General features: G+C 44.4%; 1 long non-coding RNA gene across 6 annotated transcripts; it reads right to left on the bottom strand.

Moving 5' to 3' along the window:
- Positions 1-3,154: 3,154 nt before the first annotated feature.
- Positions 3,155-5,974, bottom strand: LOC133568767 (uncharacterized). Of its 6 annotated transcripts, none has more exons than XR_009809669.1 (5): positions 5,747-5,974; positions 4,712-5,620; positions 3,977-4,471; positions 3,662-3,736; positions 3,155-3,596 (listed from the first exon to the last, which is right to left on the bottom strand). It is a non-coding gene; the product is annotated as an uncharacterized LOC133568767 (long non-coding RNA). The 6 variants fall into 6 exon arrangements; XR_009809667.1 differs by having other exon boundaries at positions 3,155-3,736; positions 3,977-4,055; positions 4,269-4,471; XR_009809670.1 differs by having other exon boundaries at positions 4,269-4,471.
- Positions 5,975-13,883: the final 7,909 nt, after the last annotated feature.

The following is a 13,883-nucleotide window of genomic DNA, read 5'->3' as shown; positions in this document are numbered from 1 at the left end:
CCACCCGAACGTCTCCCTAGGGAGGTGTTTAGGGCACGTCCAACTGGTAGGAGGCTACGGGGAAGACCCAGGTTACATTGGGAAGACTATCTCTGAATCTGTTATGGTGAAGAAGGAGCTGAGCCGGAAGGCAAAGCTCTCAATCTACCGGTCGATCTACGTTCCCATCCTCACCTATGGTCATGAGCTTTAGGTCATGACCGAAAGGATAAGATCACGGGTACAAGCGGCCCAAATGGGTTTCCTCCGCCGTGTGGTGGGTCTCTCCCTTAGAGATAGGGTGAGAAGCTCTGCCATCCGGGAGGAACTCAAAGTAAAGCCGTTGCTCCTCCACATCGAAAAGAGCCAGATGAGGTGGTTCGGGCATCTGGTCAGAATGCCACCTGAACGCCTCCCTAGGGAGGTGTTTAGGGCACGTCCAATTGATAGGAGGCCACGGGGAAGACCCAGGACACGTTCGTAAGACTATCTCTCCTGGCAACGCTGTATCGATCCGTTGTGGTGAAGAAGGAGCTGAGCCGGAAGGCAAAGCTCTCAATCTACCGGTCGATCTACGTTCCCATCCTCACCTATGGTCATGAGCTTTGGGTTACGACTGAAAGGAAAATATCATTAGTTTCAATGAGTTTCCTTTGCCGGGTGGCGAGGCTCTCCCTTAGAGATAGGGTGAGAAGCTCTGCCATCCGGGAGGAACTCAAAGTAAAGCCGCTGCTCCTCCATATCGAAAAGAGCCAGATGAGGTGGTTCGGGCATCTGGTCAGGATGCCACCCGAACGCCTCCCTCCGGAGGTGTTTAGGGCTAGTCCGATTGATAGGAGGCCACGGGGAAGACCCAGGACACGTTGGGAAGACTATCTCTCCCGGAAACGCTGCATGGATCTGTTGTGGTGAAGAAGGAGCTGAGCCGGAAGGGAAAGCTCTCAATTTACCGGTCGATCTACGTTCCCATCCTCACCTATGGTCATGAGCTTTGGGTCATGACCGAAAGGACAAGATCACGGCTACAAATGAGTTTCCTCCACCGGGTGGCAAGGCTCTCCCTTAGAGATAGGGTGAGAAGCTCTGCCATCCGGGGGGAGATCAAAGTAAAGCCGCTGCTCCTCCACATGGAGAGGAGCCAGATGAGGTGGTTCGGGCATCTGGTCAGGATGCCACCCGAACGCCTCCCTAGGGAGGTGTTTAAGGCACGTCCGACCGGTAGGAGGCCACTGGGAAGACCCAGGACACGTTTGGAAGACTATGTCTCCCGGCAAAGCTGTATCGATCCGTTGTGGTGAAGAAGGAGCTGAGCCGGAAGGTAAAGCTCTCAATTTACCGGTCGATCTACGTTTCCATCCTCACCTATGGTCATGAGCTTTGGGTTACGACTGAAAGGAAAAGATCATTAGTTTCAATGAGTTTCCTTCGCCGGGTGGCAAGTCTCTCCCTTAGAGATAGGGTGAGAAGCTCTGCCATCCGGGAGGAACTCAAAGTAAAGCCGCTGCTCCTCCACATCGAAAAGAGCCAGATGCGGTGGTTCGGGCGTCTGGTCAGGATGTCACCCGAACGCCTCCCTAGGGAGGTGTTTAGGGCACGTCCAATTGATAGGAGGCCACTGGGAAGACCCAGGACATGTTTGGAAGACTATCTCTCCCGGCAACGCTGTATCGATCCGTTGTGGTGAAGAAGGAGCTGGGTCTGAAGGCAAAGCTCTCAGTTTACCGAACGATCTACGTTCCCATCCTCATGAGCTTTGGGTTATGACTGAAAGGACAAGATCACGGGTACAAATGAGTTTCCTCCACCGGGTGGCGAGGCTCTCCCTTAGAGATAGGGTGAGAAGCTCTGCCATCCGGGGGAGATCAAAGTGAGGCCACTGCTCCTCCACATGGAGAGGAGCCAGATGAGGTGGTTCGGGCATCTGGTGAGGATGCCACCCAAACGCCTCCCTAGGGAGGTGTTTAGGGCACGTCCGACCGGTAGGAGGCCACGGGGAAGACCCAGGACACGTTGGGAAGACTATGTCTCCCGGCTGGGCTGGGAACGCCTCGGGATCCCCCGGGAGGAGCTGGAAGAAGTGGCTGGGGAGAGGGAAGTTTGGGCTCCTCTGCTTAGGCTGCTGCCCCCGCATCCCAACTTCAGATAAGCGGAAAAAGACAGATGGATGGGCAAAATCCCCCAAAAAGTTCAGTTTTCTTTTAACAAAACTTACAGAGGAGTAGGAAGATACAGTTTGTTCATTGCTACAGAAAGTGTATCTTCGAGCAGGTATATTTAATTTTTGTATGAAAAAAAAAAAATCATGAATTTGCAGAAGCGCTGAGATTGCATTGCTTGTTGTTCTTTTATTTTCTATTCGCCACAGGTTGTATTATGGTTTGTTTGCTTGTGTGCACACATGGTTCTCTTGAAAAAATAACAACAACAAATGTTTACACAATACACTTCCACCACCAGAAAAAATGGCAAAAATTATGTCCTTGTCTTGTTGTTGAATCACATGGTGAACTTGTCTGTAGGTGCTTTTATTTTGAAAAACCCCACCCATACAGATTGACCTGCCCACACAAACTGTTATTCATATTACAACGAACCTCCAGCTTGGACGCCAATGCTGCTTTGTGATACGTGATGGACTTGTCCAGCGGGCAGAACCGGAGGAACCTGGCCGGCGACAAAAAAAGACCTTGAAACTGAGTCGCAAGCGTCGTCACCTCCAAATTGGTGTCTAATTCTCGAATCAAACGGAGGTGGAGAATTATGCTTGGAAGCAAGCATCCTGCTGCGGGAGCCTTCATGGAGCAAAGCGTGGGGGGGAAATTAGCTTTAATTCAAGAGGGTCAATGAATAAAAATGAAGCCGCGTCCCAGCGGGTGGCATATTGAGTGCTGAGCCCAATTTTATCTGAGAGATTAATTTCCCTCCCGAGGTTGTGGTGAAACACCTAACTGTGTTAGAGTCTACTGTAAGTGCCTCTCATTAAACGCTACTGTCGATGGAAAGAGACGCCAATGCTTGTTTTTGCAATGTGGGGGAGCTCCTTTCAACGCAAAGTTTCCAAACTTTGGGATTTTTTTGGTTACAAAACAATCTTAAAGGCCTACTGAAATGAGATTTTCTTATTCAAACGGGGATAGCAGGTCCATTCTATGTGTCATACTTGATCATTTCCGGATATTTCCATATTTTCGCTGAAAGGATTTAGTAGAGAACATCGCAACTTTTGGTCGCTAATAAAACAGCCTTGCCTGTACCGGAAGTAGCAGACGATGACCTCACCGGTGGGAGGGCTCCTCACATCCTCACATTATTTCCAATCATGGCCACCAGCAGCTATAGCGATTTGGACCGAGAAAGCGAAAATTTCCTCATTAATTTGCACAAGGATGAAAGATTCGTGGATGAGGAAATTTAGAGTGAAGGACTAGGAAAAAAAAAAAAGGCGATTACATTGGGAGAGATTCAGATGTTTTTAGACACATTTACCAGGATAATTCTGGGAAATCCCTTATCTTTCTATTGTGTTGCTAGTGTTTTAGTGAGTTAAATAGTACCTGATAGTCGGAGGGGTGTGTCCACGGGTGTGTTGACGCCAGTCTCTGAGGGAAGTCACGAAGCTGCAGCAGGACAGAAGCTCCGCTGATCTCCGGTAAGAGGCGACTTATTACCACAATGTTCTCACCGAAAACTGCCGGTTGACATGTAGTCGGGATCCATGTGTGCTTGACCGCTCTGATCCATAGTAAAGCTTCACCTCCTGGAATTTTAAACAAGGAAACACTGTGTGTTTGTGTGGCTAAAGGCTAAAAGCTTCCCACCTTCATCTTTCTACTTTGACTTCTCCATTATTAATTGAACAAATTGCTAAATATTCAGCAACACAGATGTCCAAATTACTGTGTAATTATGCGATGAAAAGATCTGATAGGATTTAGTAGAGAACATCGACGATAAAGTTCGCAACTTTTGGTCGCTAATAAAATAGCCTTGCCTGTACCGGAAGTAGCAGACGATGACCTCACCGGTGGGAGGGCTCCTCACATCCTCACATTGTTTACAATAATGGCCGCCAGCAGCTAGAGCGATTTGGAGAAAGCGACAATTTCCTCGTTAATTTCAGCGAGGATGAAATATTTGTGGATGAGGAAATTTAGAGTGAAGGACTAGGAAAAAAAAGGCGATTACATTGGGAGAGATTCAGATGTTTTTAGACACATTTACCAGGATAATTCTGGGAAATCCCTTATCTTTCTATTGTGTTGCTAGTGTTTTAGTGAGTTAAATAGTACCTGATAGTCGAAGGGGTGTGTCCACGGATGTGTTGACGCCAGTCTCTGAGGGAAGTCACGAAGCTGCAGCAGGACAGAAGCTCCGCTGATCTCTGGTAAGAGGCGACTTATTACCACAATTTTCTCACAGAAAACTGCCGGTTGACATGTAGTCGGGATCCATGTGTGCTTGACCGCTCTGATCCATAGTAAAGCTTCACCTCCTGGAATTTTAAACAAGGAATCACCGTGTGTTTGTGTGGCTAAAAGCTAAAAGCTTCCCACCTTCATCTTTCTACTTTGACTTCTCTATTATTAATTGAACAAATTGCTAAATATTCAGCAACACAGAAGTCCAAATTACTGTGTAATTATGCGATGAAAAGATCTGAAAGGATTTAGTAGAGAACATCGACGATAAAGTTTGCAACTTTTGGTCGCTAATAAAAAACCCTTGCCTGTACCTGACGTAGCAGACGATGACGTCACCGGTGTGAGGGCTCCTCACATCCTCACATTGTTTACAATCATGGCCACCAGCAGCTAGAGCGATTTGGACCGAGAAAGCGACAATTTCCTCATTAATTTGCGCGAGGATGAAATATTCGTAGATGAGGAAATTTAGAGTGAAGGACTAGAAAAAAAAAGGCGATTACATTGGGAGAGATTCAGATGTTTTTAGACACATTTACCAGGATAATTCTGGGAAATCCCTTATCTTTCTATTGTGTTGCTAGTGTTTTAGTGAGTTAAATAGTACCTGATAGTCGAAGGGGTGTGTCCACGGATGTGTTGACGCCAATCTCTGAGGGAAGTCACGAAGCTGCAGCAGGACAGAAGCTCCGCTGATCTCTGGTAAGAGGCGACTTATTACCACAATTTTCTCACAGAAAACTGCCGGTTGACATGTAGTCGGGATCCATGTGTGCTTGACCGCTCTGATCCATAGTAAAGCTTCACCTACTGGAATTTTAAACAAGGAATCACCGTGTGTTTGTGTGGCTAAAAGCTAAAAGCTTCCCACCTTCATCTTTCTACTTTGACTTCTCTATTATTAATTGAACAAATTGCTAAATATTCAGCAACACAGAAGTCCAAATTACTGTGTAATTATGCGATGAAAAGATCTGAAAGGATTTAGTAGAGAACATCGACGATAAAGTTCGCAACTTTTGGTCGCTAATAAAATAGCCTTGCCTGTACCGGAAGTAGCAGACGATGACGTAACCGGTGTGAGGGCTCCTCACATCCTCACATTGTTTACAATCATGGCCACCAGCAGCTAGAGCGATTTGGACCGAGAAAGCGACAATTTCCTCGTTAATTTCAGCGAGGATGAAAGATTCGTGGATGAGGAAATTTAGAGTGAAGGACTAGAAAAAAAAAGGCGATTGCATTAGGAGCGATTCAGATGTTTTTAGACACATTTACCAGGATAATTCTGGGAAATCCCTTATTTTTCTATTGTGTTGCTAGTGTTTTAGTGAGTTAAATAGTACCTGATAGTTGAAGGGGTGTGTCCACGGATGTGTTGACGCCAGTCTCTGAGGGAAGTCACGAAGCTGCAGCAGGACAGAAGCTCCGCTGATCTCCGGTAAGAGGCGACTTATTACCACAATTTTCTCACCGAAAACTGCCGGTTGACATGTAGTCGGGATCCATGTGTGCTTGACCGCTCTGATCCATTGTAAAGCTTCACCTCCGGGAATTTTAAACAAGGAAACACTGTGTTTTTGTGTGGCTAAAGGCTAAAGCTTCCCACCTTCATCTTTCTACTTTGACGTCTCCATTATTAATTGAACAAATTGCTAAATATTCAGCAACACAGAAGTCCAAATTACTGTGTAATTATGCGATGAAAAGATCTGAAAGGATTTAGTAGAGAACATCGACGATAAATTTCGCAACTTTTGGTCGCTAATAAAAAACCCTTGCCTTTACCGGAAGTAGCAGACGATGACGTCACCGGTGTGAGGGCTCCTCACATCCTCACATTGTTTACAATCATGGCCACCAGCAGCTAGAGCGATTTGGACCGAGAAAGCGAAAATTTCCTCATTAATTTGCGCGAGGATGAAAGATTCGTGGATGAGGAAATTTAGAGTGAAGGACTATGGAAAAAAAAAAGGCGATTACATTGGGAGAGATTCAGATCTTTTTAGACACATTTACCAGGATAATTCTGGGAAATCCCTTATTTTTCTATTGTGTTGCTAGTGTTTTAGTGAGTTAAATAGTACCTGATAGTCGGAGGGGTGTGTCCACGGGTGTGTTGACGCCAGTCTCTGAGGGAAGTCACGAAGCTGCAGCAGGACAGAAGCTCCGCTGATCTCCGGTAAGAGGCGACTTATTACCACAATTTTCTCACCGAAAACTGCCGGTTGACATGTAGTCGGGATCCATGTGTGCTTGACCGCTCTGATCCATAGTAAAGCTTCACCTCTGGGAATTTTAAACAAGGAAACACTGTGTGTTTGTGTGGCTAAAGGCTAAAAGCTTCCCACCTTCATCTTTCTACTTTGACTTCTCCATTATTAATTGAACAAATTGCTAAAGATTCAGCAACACAGAAGTCCAAATTACTGTGTAATGTTGTCGGTAGTAGTAGGTTTCAGTCGGCTTTTAACATGATTATTAAAACACGCTAAAAAAAACAATCCAATGTAGGTCAAGATATACTAAGCAAGAATAAATAATCAGGGGCGTCCACTCGACACCGAATCCAGTACACATCAAGTACAACTGTATGATATCATCCTCTGTTGTATGCATCGTCCTTTTTCTGTCTAGGAGTAGCTGCTGCTTGGTGGTAGCATATTTATGTCATTTGAAAGACCTTTACAGCAACGGGACAAGCGGTAGGAAATGGATGGAAGAATGAAGTAGTCGTTTTTATTGTTAGAACATGCCTAGAATAATTTCAAGCTGTATTTTGAAAAGCCGATGGCTAAAGTAGAGCCACTGTTTACGCTTTATAATACCGTTTGTCGACAAATCTTTAAAATAGTTGACGGGTTAACTATCAAAAAGTTGTTAGTTGAAGCCCTACTAACTAACAAAAGTGTTAGTAGGCCGTCACCCGGGATATATATATATACACGATATATATATATCTCGATATTTTTTCCGTAAAGAAAACACAAAACAGTCCTAGTTACATGACATACTAAGTATGTAAATATTGACTTACTAAGACGGAATAATGACTAAGTCAAATTAATGACTTACTCTAAGTAAGCGTTTGCAATAAGTGTTTGAAAAAAAAAAAAAAAGAGTTAAAAGTGGGGCCACATCATGCTTAATTTATTACAGCATTTGGGAAGCCTGTCGTTGATTTTTATTTTGTAAATGTAATTTTTTATCAACATTTGATAGTAGGGACCCTGCCATTCAAAACTAGGCTGCTAGCAATAGGAGAGACTATTCATCCCTGAACACCATGGAGTTCATGTAGGCTTCATGATGCAGTTACATTATTATATCAACTTTCGGAGACGGAAACTCTTCATTTAACATAATGTCCATGCTGCTTCAACACAGAAAAAGGTAAAGTTAAATAACATAGTTGTTAACTGTAGGTCAATAATGCTTGTCTTTCTCTCAGACGGACAGGGCTTTGCTGTCCGCAACACACAGCGCAAAATGAGTAAACATTACGCTAAAAGCTAATTATTCTTCACCTTAAGGACTGCCAGCGAGCTCGGCTGCCGTTTATCTTTCTAGAACGTCAACGGGCTCATGGAGATGTTACTAGTAGTTGACTGGTAGGTGTTTATTATAATTTGGGGAGAGTCCGCTGCATTATGCTCACCTGCTAAACACCTTTCTGCTCATCCGCACCGTCTCTCCTCTCTGCCTGCCTCTGCCTCCATGCGCTCTGAATACGCACTGCTGATTGGCTGTTACCGCTCTGCTTGTAACCAATCAGATGGTCGTGTGGGTGGGACAATGCCGGGTGCTGCAGAGATGTACTAACAGAGGCAGAGGCAGTACGAAGCGTAGCAGCTTGTTAAGACTTTAGGTTAGCACCAAATGATAATATGAATATATTTTTTGGTAATTTTCTTTTAGTTTGTGTGGAAATATGGGGAAAAAACACAAAAGTACACGTCATTCACAAATGGTGTTACAAAACAAGATCAGTTAATATTAATACATAATATTGACTATAAAGAACATTCAAACACGGTATTTGTTGAATCAAAATGGGTCCCATTTTTATAGTCTTTGGTATGACTCGGCCGGGGTTTGAACTCACGACCTACTGATCTCAGGGCAGACACTGCAACCACAAGGCCACTCTGTAAGTTGTTTACTATGTATTTATGAGAACTTTGATTGTTGTGTATTCATGTATCCGGCAGTGGAGGCTCCTCTATAGGGTCTTGGGGCACTAGGAGGTTAACCCCTTTACTACTGTTACCCCAGGTGGCCCCTGGCAAAGGCCTAGTACCTGACTGAACCCCTAGCCAGGGATACGGTGAAGACCTCAACGGCGGACCAGGCGGAAGACTGTAGATTTAAGAACTACCACAACAGCTGCGAAGGCGGAAGAAGGCTGCAGCAGAAAAGGGTTCCCGGTCGTCTTGGATTCAAGGCCAATGGACCCAGACCCGATTATGTTTAAGATCGTGTGTTGACTGTCTGAGCACCAGTTAAAACTAAGTCACGCACAGGGATCCTCTATAAAGGGATACACCCCTACCAGGAGGATCGTCCTACTCGCTTCTAGTGACCGCCGATGATGAGGAATAATGATTAACTGATGGGAAAAAACTACTAAGACGTGGAAAGGGGTAAGATTAAATAAACTCTGCTTCCTCCTACTCCTTTTTGGACTTGCTGTAGTGCAACATCCTGAAATATGTGATAAATTTTTGGGATATAAATTAATATATAATTTGGTATTAACCAATACTACTAATCCGGGATCCGGTTTGGTGGCTGCGGGATTAGGTCTCTGCTTTCTGTTTCTCACCTTTTTTTGTAAGGGGCGCCGGAAGCTGGCAGACCTGTCAGCGATCCTGTTCTGTCTCCCTGTAATGTTTGTCTGATCTTGAATGGGGTTGTGCTGAAAATGTGAATTCCCCCTTGGGGATTGTTATTAAAGTATTTCTGATTTCTTATATAATACCATAATCAAAAGGAGTTTAAGGTTACAATATAAGAAAAAGAAGAAGATATAATTATTTTTTTTAAATTGGGGACATATTGACTCAAAACACTAGCTGTGGGTCCAAAGGATTCACTACATTGAAAACCTAACAATAAAGCTGCAATGATGTATCAAATAATTTGATGAGGAAAAAGCATGGATTTGTATTTTATTGCTTTGATGATACACTATATTGCTAAAAGTATTTGGCCACCCATCCAAATGACCAGAATCAGGTGTCCTAATCACTTAGCCCGGTGTATCAAATCAAGCACTTGGGCATGGAGACTGTTTCTACAAACATTTGTGAAAGAATGGGACACTCTCAGTGATTTCTAGTGTGGATCTGTCACAGGATCAATCAATCAATGTTTATTTATATAGCCCCAAATCACAAATGTCTCAAAGGGCTGCACAAATCATTACGACTACAACATCCTCGGAAGAACCCACAAAAGGGCAAGGAAAACTCACACCCAGTGGGCAGGGAGAATTCACATCCAGTGGGACGCCAGTGACAATGCTGACTATGAGAAACCTTGGAGAGGACCTCAGATGTGGGCAACCCCCCCCCCTCTAGGGGACTGAAAGCAATGGATGTCGAGCGGAGGCGGATCAGCAGCGTAGAGATGTCCCCAACCGATACACAGGCGAGCGGTCCATCCTGGGTCCCGACGAGCGGTCCATCCTGGGTCTCGACTCTGGACAGCCAGTACTTCATCCATGGTCATCGGACCGGACCCCCTCCACAAGGGAAGGGGGGACATAGGAGAAATAAAAGAAGCGGCAGATCAACTGGTCTAAAAAGGAGGTCTATTTAAAGGCTAGAGTATACAGATGAGTTTTAAGGTGAGACTTAAATGCTTCTACTGAGGTAGCATCTCGAACTGTTACCGGGAGGGCATTCCAGAGTACTGGAGCCTGAACGGAAAATAAAGGATGCCACCAGTTGTGAATTTTCCTCCCTCCTAGATATTCCAAAGTCAACTTTATTATAAGGAAATGGAAGAGTTTGGGAACAACAGCAACTCAGCCACAGAGTGGTAGGCCAGGTAAACTGACAGAGAGGGGTCAGTGGATGCTGAAGCGCATAGTGCAAATACTTTCTGCACAGTCATTTGCTACATGTGACCTTCCAATTAGCCCACGTCCTGTACGCAGAGAGCTACATGGAATGGGTTTTCATGGCCGAGCAGCTGCATCTAAGCCGTACATCACCAAGTCCAATGTAAAGTGTGGGATGCGGTGGTGTAAAGCACGTCGCCACTGGACTCTGGAGCAGTGGAGACGCCTTCTTTGGACTGACGAGTCACGCTTTTCCATCTGGCAATCTGATGGACCAGTCTGGGTTTGGAGGTTAGATTTCGGACTGCGTTGTGCCGAGTGTGAAATTTGGTGGGGGAGGAATTATGGTGTGGGGTTGTTTTTCCAGGAGTTGGGCTTGGCCCTTTAGTTCTAGTGAAAGGAACTTTGAATGCTCCAGGATACCAAAACATTTTGGAAAATTCCACGGGATGGCACTTCAAGTTCATATGGGGGGGGGGCTTATGGAGTGCGGCGAGTGAGAGATGGCTCAGAAAAAACGAGAAAATGGAAAGAGCGAAGAACTCCCAGACGATGAGAGCGGTTTTCATTTTAAAAAAGTGTGAAAAAGTCAGACATGGCGGTGAAATGTTTACGCTGGCATTTCTCCTAAGCATGACATCAATGACATAACATTACTAGAAAGCACCCTGCATGCTTGAAAGCGGCAAACGAGCAGAAAGAAGGTAAATGTCTATTTTGGCAGCTAACGCCATCTTATATATTGGGTTTGCATAGCAAATGTTTAACTCAAATACAGGCAAAGGACATGTTAGTATCTACAGCAGTGGTCCCCAATCATAAAAAAAACACAAGATAAACTTACAATTAGTGCACCAACCCCCCCAAAAAAACTCCTTTTTTTATGACAAAATAAAATCCTCCCCCCCACACCCCCACTGATCTACAATTTGAATGTTGCAGAATTACCCAACTCCCCCCACCCCCCTTTAAGGGACGGATTCCAGATGTCCCCAAAATGTCTGAATCCATTCATTTTATCATTTGTTACCTGGTGCTTGTTCATATGGTTACACGGTTTGTTTTTTGGGGGTGGCATAGCTCGATTGGTAGAGCGGCCGTGCCAGCAACTTAAGGGTTCCAGGTTCGATCCCCGCTTCCGCCATCCAAGACACTTTACTCACTTACTCCCAGTGCCACCCACACTGGTTTTAATGTAACTTAGATATTGGGTTTCACTATGTATAATCGCTTTGAGTCACTTGAGAAAAGCACTATATAAATATAATTCACTTCTTTATTTACTTTTTTTTAATGAAAGTCATATATGGTGACACTCCCGTAAAAGTCCGAATTCAATGTTATGTGCATTTATCAGAAGAAACGTTGTTAGCAAAGTCTTTGTTTATTTCAACTATTTTTCCTAAAAGTCCCATTGAGGCTAAAAGGTCTATTTTAAAGCATTGACTCGACTAACAAACACATTAACCGATTGATTTCCCGATTACTAAAAAGATCGATAGCTGCAGCCCCACTGCATGAATGTTCATTTTATTGCCAGAATATTACGCAGGCGTGTAAAAAAAACAAGCTGGGCCGCACGTCTTGAGCCATTTGAAGGGACGACATCGCTTTGTATAATTATTTAAACGAGCATGTTGTGTTATTCCGGGCCATCAGCGTGATTAGCAGTGGTTTAATTTTAGTCTGGAAAAACAAAAAGTCTCCTTGCACGTCCTTGAAGAGTTGAATGTTTTACCAGGGGAGAAACATAGACACCATCAAACTGTTGAATTTTGCATAAATACAAGACTGCGGGAAGCAAATGCTGCATGTTCTCACACAAAATGTGTTTTTGTCGCATTGTAGTGAAAGGCTAAACAAACAAAATGTGTTCATGGAAACAACACGTTTGAATACGCTACAAAGTATATTGAAATGGATTTTCTACTTGAGGTATTATGACAAATAAAAGAATAAAACAAAAATGTAAATTAAAATAAACATTCCTACATGGTGGTTTCCTACCGCTTGGCCCTTTTAGGGTCGTGGGGGGTGCTGGAGCCTATCCCAGCTGCATTCGGGCGGGAGGGGGAGTACACCCTGAACAAGTCGCCACCTCATCACAGGCCCAACACAGATAGACAGACAACATTCACACACTAGGGCCAATTTATTGTTGCCAACCAACCTATCTCCAGGTGCATGTCTTTGGAAGTGGGAGGAAGCCGGAGTACCCGGAGGGAACCCACGCAGTCACGGGGAGAACATGCAAACTCCACACAGAAAGATCCCGAGCCCGGGATTGAACTCAGGACCTTCGTATTGTGAGGTACATGCACTAACCCCTGTTCCACCGTGCTGCATAATATATATATATATATATATATATATATATATATATATATATCTGCCGTTTCTTTTCTTTTTCTTCTATGTCCCACTCTCCCTTGTGGAGGGGCTCCGGTCCGATCCGGTGGCCATGTACTGCTCGCCTGTGTATCGGCTGGGGACATCTCTGCGCTGCTGATCCGCCTCCGCTTGGGATGGTTTCCTGCTGGCTCCGCTGTGAACGGGACTCTCGCTGCTGTGTTGGATCCGCTTTGGACTGGACTTTCGCGACTGTGTTGGATCCATTGTGGATTGAACTTTCACAGTATCATGTTAGATCCGCTCGACATCCATTGCTTTCCTCCTCTCCAAGGTTCTCATAGTCATCATTGTCACCGACGTCCCACTGGATCATTATTGTCACCGATGTCCCACTGGGTGTGAGTTTTCCTTGCCCTTATGTGGGCCTACCGAGGATGTCGTGGTGGTTTGTGCAGCCCTTTGAGACACTAGTGATTTAGGGCTATATAAGTAAACATTGATTGATATATATATATATATATATATATATATATATAAATACCTCAAAGACAATAATGTTGAATATTCAATAACATGGCGAATTCTTGCATCCAGCACACCTTACAACAGTGGTAATAAAAGATGCAACCTATGCTTGAAAGAGAAACTGTTTATTATATATCATCCAGACCTGCCATCCCTCAACAAGCGCAGTGAAATCCTTTCAACATGCCGCCACAGACGGAAACACCTCCTAGATAACACATGAGCCAATCACCACGCCCCTACGCCTACCTGTACCCACCCACTCTGTGCCCTATACAAACCATTGTATGTGAATGCTTCCATTAAAATCTCCTGATGATTGAGGGAACCCCTCATGAAACAGTTCTGTAGAGATGAAGTAGTCTTGTGATTTTTTCCCACACCTACATATTGCGCTCTACCACGGTATCGAGCACTATTCTCTGGATAATCCAATCAAGGCGTATATATATATATATATATATATACCTATACTGGCTACAAAGTAAATGCTGGACGACAGCAAAGACTTACTGTGGAGCAAAGACGGCGTCCACAAT

This window comes from Nerophis ophidion, linkage group LG14 (genome assembly GCF_033978795.1).
Source record: "Nerophis ophidion isolate RoL-2023_Sa linkage group LG14, RoL_Noph_v1.0, whole genome shotgun sequence".
Taxonomy (NCBI): Eukaryota; Metazoa; Chordata; class Actinopteri; order Syngnathiformes; family Syngnathidae; genus Nerophis; species Nerophis ophidion.
Note: the sequence above shows the minus strand (reverse complement) of the source record. Positions and strands in the feature narration are given on the sequence as shown.